Below are 6,409 nucleotides of genomic sequence, written 5' to 3' on the forward strand. Positions count from 1 at the left end.
TAATTTTTGTTTGTTTTGTATTGGGTCTTGAACTGAGGTCCTTGTGCTTGCCAGGCAGGTACTTATGCCACTGAGCTATCTCCTCTGCCCTTGCTTGTTTTTGTTCATATATTTATTTGCTTTTTTGCACATCTTTACCTGAGAAATATGTATTCATCTCAGATGCCAATTTTTGGATTGGGTCTTCAAATTTAGGGACTCTGATATTTTTGAGTTCCTTTTTTTTGGCAGTAGCGAAGAGTGAACTCAGGCCCTTGCGCTTGCCAGGCAAGTGCTTATTCTACTGAGCTATCTCCCCCCTTGCTTGTTTTTAAGAGTAGAAAATTTTATTGAGGGAGAGACAGCTCCTGAGACAAGTGAGGACATGGAAATTGGGCTGCCCCCATGCTTTTATTTTTAGTCGTATACACTATACTTACCTTTTGTTGTTTTTTGGTTTTTTGGGTTTTTTGCGGAACCAGGGATTTGAACTCAGACCTTTGTGCATGCCAGGCAACGCTTATTCTATTGAGCCATCTCCCCGGCCCCTTACTTACCTTTTTTTAATGTACTATTAGTGTAGGATCTACGGGTCTCACTACGTAGGTCACACTCGTAGAAATTCTGTTTTCAGCCTCCCAAGCACTGAGATTACGGGCATGCACCATCACACCCAGTCTCAGCACTCCCCTGGGGCGGGGCCAGCACAGCAGGTCAAGGATTGAATCCCTGGCCCCTGCGTCTGCCTAAACATATACACACTGTAAAATTAGCCTCATCAGAGATAAAACTGCCAGGTGTAGTGGTCCACACCCGTAATGAGAGCACACAGGCTAAACCAGGAAAATCATGGATTAGAGGCCAGCCTGGACTTACCTAGGGAGGCCCTGTCTCAAAATAAAAAAAAGGGCTTAACATGTAGCTCAGTGGGGGCCAGGAGATGACTCAGTGGAATAAGCACTTCCCTGGCGAGCGCAAGGGCCTGAGTTCAATTCCCGGTTCCGGAAAAAAAAAAAAGATGTAGCTCAGTATAAAGCCCTGAGTTCAATCCCAGTTCTATACACAAAAATTCTTGAAAAAAGTGCACCTCTTCATAGCTTTGATTATTATCTCCCCACGGGATGCCATCCACAGGGGCCCACGTCCATGAACTCCAGACTTGTCACACCAAGATTTTCACCACCTCCCTCATCCTCAGAACACAATTGGCGCTGCCATTCTAATGGCCTAAGTCCACTGCATATGCTTTAAGGGGCAAATACTGAACCAGGAGAGTCAGAAGTTCGAGCCCAGCTTTGACAACTTACAGAGCTCTTATCCAAGATGAAAAAAAGAAAAGCTGAGGATGTGGCTCAGTGCAAGGCCCTGAGTTCCATCACCAGCGCTGCAAAAAAGGGAGAGGTGGAAGAAGAGGAGGAGGAGGAAAGAAGGAGGAAGAGGAGAAGGAAGAGTTTGAGGAGGAGAAAAGATGAGGACAGGAGGAGGAACAGAGCAACAGGAAGAGGGAAAGGAAAGAATGAAAAGGGGGGGGGGAAGGAGAAAGAACTGTCCCGAGAATCGAGACACTGCTACAGAAGTGCTGGCTGTAACTTCGAGACAGTGCCCAGTGAGGACACTCACTGGAGCCAGGCGCCATGGTGTTCAGATGTGATCCTTGCATCCAGGAGACTGAAGCAGGAGATTCAGAATTCCAGGCCAGCCAGGGCTCCAGCAGGAGTTTCCACAAAGTAGCATAGAGCTGATCCATCCCTCTGGGCCTAGATTTCTGCTACCTTGATAGTGGCCAATGAAATATTGTTCCCTCATGTGCCATCATCTTTCTGTGGCTGTGACGAAGCACCTGAGGAAATCAGTGGGATTTGTATCAGAGGGAAGATGTATTTTAGCTGGATGTTTAGGAGGTTTTTTCTGTGACCTCCAGGCCTGGTGCCCTGGGCCAGGGGTGAGGCAGAACACCATAGTGGACAGAAAGTTACGCGGGGAGTGCCAAAGTGCATGCTGGGACTTCGTTTCAACACCTGAGTTGTGGGGGGAGGATTCCAACCCCAAGCCTTTGTGCACAACTTACACTACACTGGACAGGGACAGCAGATGAAGGACAACGCCTCCACTTTGTGCAAGCCTTCTCATTTATTATTTCAGTGGCACCAGAAAGACGGCCGCCTGCACAACTTATACTACGCCTCCACTTTCTGAGCATTGCTGTCTATTCATCTAATTATGTGGATCTTTTTTTGTTTTGTTTTCCTTTGAGGCTGGCCTCACATTCTCTGCCATCCTCCTGCAAAATGCTGGGGTTACAATTTGGCATTTGGCTTGTGACTTAGGAATTTAAAGCAGAAAGGTGGACCAGGGCACAAGGCCCACGAAATGTGATCTTACAGGTGACCTCAGTTGTACAGTGAGGGGCTGAGGTTCCTCAGTGCACCAGCTATGTACAGGACCTCTTGACGTGGACACCGCCTTTCCTCGGGACAAGGAACTTAAGGCAGGCGGCCGTCTTTCTGGTGCCACTGAAATAATAAATGAGAATCTGTCCCCCCATCTGATGGGTGAGGTTCCTGGCTGGCAATGGGCCCTACGCTTAGGTTTTCAACTGGCTCTGTCACCCCTGTTAAAAATAACCCCCTGGGTGAGAGGAGCTGAGTCATTTTCATCCAAGGTATGTGGAGGACAACAGTGACAAAGGTCAGAACGGCAGGATCGTTTCCCTCTGACCAGACACCACCCCGCGCTCCCCACCGGCCCTGTGCCTGGTCTTGTTTCAGATAAGCCATGGCCCTTAAATAGAAAGTGTATTCAGCAGCGAGGATTGTGTTTCAGTTTCTTCATATCCTGTTTTCTGCTTATGGATTGGCGTTGCCCTTACACTTGGGGCTTCTTGCTTTGTTTTTACTTTTCTGAGGAGATAAAGCTGATGTTACCTTTGTAACTAGCTGTGCTTGCAGAGTGGGCTCATACAAATGACAGCCGTCCCCTTTGTGAAGGGACAACCTAGGGACAGGTTATGGCATTTTCTCAAGACAGTGGTTGTTTCCAGACAGGACCCATCGTGAGTAGAACCGTAATTCCCCCATATTTTAAGGTGGCCTTTCATTTGTTATTCTTGGTTTGAGGTGCTGGGACTTTGTTTTATTAACTCCAAAATTTATTTCATCTTCATTCTAACATTCACATTTCAGATCAAACTACCCACTAGCCTCTCACATACATCCCTGCAAACATGTAACCATATAAGGTTTGATAAAAATGCAGAGAATGTTTAAGTTAAAAAAAATACTGGAGTAAAAAGCATATTGTCATATTCCCCCAGGTACTATGATTGAACTCATGGCCGTGCACATGCTAGGCAAGAACGCAACCACTGTGCTACATCCCTAGCTCTGGTCTTGTTTTAAAGCAGCCTTTCTCCTGAGCTTCATGGCACACACCTGTAATCCCAGACTTGGGATGCTGAGGCAGGAGGATCGCTGTGAGTGCAGACAGGCCTGAACCCTATTAGCAAGACTGTCTCAAAACAACAAAAACAGCAAAAAGGCAGTCTTTCTGTTGAGGTTTCAGGATTCTCTCCCACCTCTGGACTCTCAGGCCCCTTCTCCCACAGGCTAGCATCCTCATCCTGCTGCCAGCTCATAGCCTCTTCCTCTCTAGACCTTAGTCTCCTTAGCTGTAAAATGGAAGGATGGGTGGGGAGGAAAACATTTAATTTTTGTTTGTTTTGGCTTGTGTTTTTAAGCTGTAGTTCTCCCTGTGTCATCTAGACTGCCCTCAACATCCTAGGCTCAGAGTCTTCCCATCGTAGCCTTCTGAGTGGCAGGGATTGCAGGCATGGCCACCTTGCCTGAATACCATGTTTTTCTTAATCTAGCCCCTCCCCTCAGCCTTCCTGAGAAAAGAGTGACAGAAATTCTATTATTAACTCTCATTTCTGTCCCTCACCCAGTAACATTCCTATCCTCTAAGGGTGACTGATTTTAAATAGCTATTTGGTAGAAAACAGTTGACTAAACAAAATAGGGGGCCAGGGAGATAGCTCAGTAGAATAAGTGCTTGCCTGGCAAGTGCAAGAGCCTGAGTTCAATCCCTGGTTCCGCAAAAAAAAAAAAAAAAAGACCCAAATAAACAAAATAGGGTAAATACTAGATCATGTGTTTCATAAAAGAATTTTTACTAGTATTATCCATCAGCAATACTTACTACATTCATAAATCAGTTGCTGAATGACTTGTCCCGGCACTATCTTTTTTTTTTTTAATTTATTTATTTATTTATTTATGTATTTTGTGTGTGTGTGGCCAGTTCAGCCCACCAGGGGGCGGGGCTGGCTGGCATGTGGTGCTGGGGATTGAACCGCGGTCCCTGTGCTTTGCTTAGCTTAGTTTGTTCTAAGTAGGTGCTTTAGACCACTGAGTCATCTCACCAGCCCACTATCTTTCTTTTGAGATACAGTTCAGAAGTATTTCAAATCAAGTGCCCAAGCAGACAGGCATAGTGGTGCATGCCTATAGCCGTAGCACATGGGAGACTGAGGCAGGAGGATCACTGTTGAGTTCAAGGCCAGCCTGGAACGACATAAAAAGACTCTGTCTCAAAACCCAAAATAATACAAACAATGCCCTCCCCAAAAAAACTTCTCCTAGAGGAATTATTTTATTTCAAAAAGCTGCTTTCAGGCAGGGGAATTCATAAAATGCTCAGCTGCATAACAGCCTGCCTAGCAAGCTCAAGGTCCTGAGTTCAATCCCTAGTCCAAAGAAAAAGCTACTTTCTCTCCTGAATTAGCTACCTTGTTTGGTGGGTCCACCATTTACTCTTTGACTGAAGCCAACAATCTGTGAGCTCCTCTCAGTTAGCTTCTAAAAACAGCAAGGGGGGAAAGCCCTGGGCAGCATCTCCAGCACTGCAAAAAAAAATTAACCGGGACATTGACATTGGGATGGAGGAAGAACACGTGGGAGAAAGGCTTTGCTTTTCAGAGTGGAAGACTGGTTAGCCGGGTGTGCGTGTGCGTGTCTGCAATCCCAGCTGCTTGGGAGGCTGAAGCCGGAAGATCAAAAGTTCAAATCCAACGTGGGCAACACAGTGAGACCTGTCTCAAACACAAAGATGGGTATTAGGAGGCAAGGAGAACAGGAATGAGGGAAATAAAACCATTGCAGATGTGCAACAGTTAACAGGCTTTGCCCAAGAGAGCGCGAGGAGTGCCGAACAATGAAAGTAACGCTGGGATCTAGCCGGTGATCCCTGCGCTCCAGGGCAGGACAAATGGCAGGTCTGAGCCCAGCAATTCAGCCAGAACTTGTCTCACGGTAAAAACTGCAATACAGACAGGAGTGGTGGCAGATGCCTGGAACCCCAGCACTCAGGGGGCTGAGACAGGAGGATCCTTGCAAGTTCAAGGCCAGCCTGAGCTCAAAAGTGAGCTCAAGGGGCCGGGGAGATGGTTCAGTAGAATAAGCGCTTCCCTGGCAAGTGCAAGGGCCTGAGTTCAATCCCCGATTCCCCCTCCCCAAAAAGTGAGCTCAAGTCCAGCCTGAACTGTCTAGCGAGACTCTGTCTCAAAAAGACAAAAAAGAAGAAAGGTTTATGCAAAAAAAAAACCCCACAACAAAAGATCAATCAAACAACAAACAAACCCCCCCTAAATAAACACCCCCCCATACCATAAAATAAAAGGGAAAAAAATAAAGAGCTGGGGATGCACCTCAATGTTAAGGTCCTGGGTTTAATCCCCAGTACTGCAAAATTAATAATAATAATAATAATAATAATAATAATACATTGAAGGCCTGGCTGGGCATGGTGGCTCACACCTGCTATCCTAGCTCATAGGAGGCTGAGGCAGGAGTATCTCCATGAGTTTGAGGCCAGCTGGGCTACACAGTGAATTCAAGGCCAGGCTGGACTACAGAATGAGACTTTGTCTCCACAAAACCAACTAAACAACAATAACAAAAAAAGGCCGAGGGCCCTACCCCCTTAATCAGGCTCCACACCACCCCAACCTAGAAAACAAGTACTGTCAGACTAAAAGCAGCCCCGGGCCTAGCTCTTGCCAGCACAGTATGACAGGGTGGGCAGCAGTGGGGTGAGGGGCAGGAGGCCTGGCAGTGGGGTGAGGGGCAGGAGGCCTGGCTATCGCCGGCCCCAGCCTCACCTCAGGCAATAGCAGAGGGTGCCACACGGAACAACACTCCTGAGTTCCTGTAGCTCAAAATTTCATCTTTTTACTATTTTGTACTCTCTTTAGATATACGTAAATAAAAGATTTCATCTTTTTGGTTTTTTGGGGGGAGGTTTGATCTTTGAGACAGGGTCTCACTGTGTAGCCCAGGCTGGCCTCAAACTCAGGTGAATTCTCTTGCCTCAGCCTCCCAAGTGCTGGGATTAGAGCAGTGCGCCACTACGCCCCCTCAGCATTATTAGCTAA

The sequence above is a fragment of the Octodon degus genome, unplaced genomic scaffold (genome assembly GCF_000260255.1).
Source record: "Octodon degus isolate 3935 unplaced genomic scaffold, OctDeg1.0 scaffold00056, whole genome shotgun sequence".
NCBI classification, from domain to species: Eukaryota; Metazoa; Chordata; class Mammalia; order Rodentia; family Octodontidae; genus Octodon; species Octodon degus.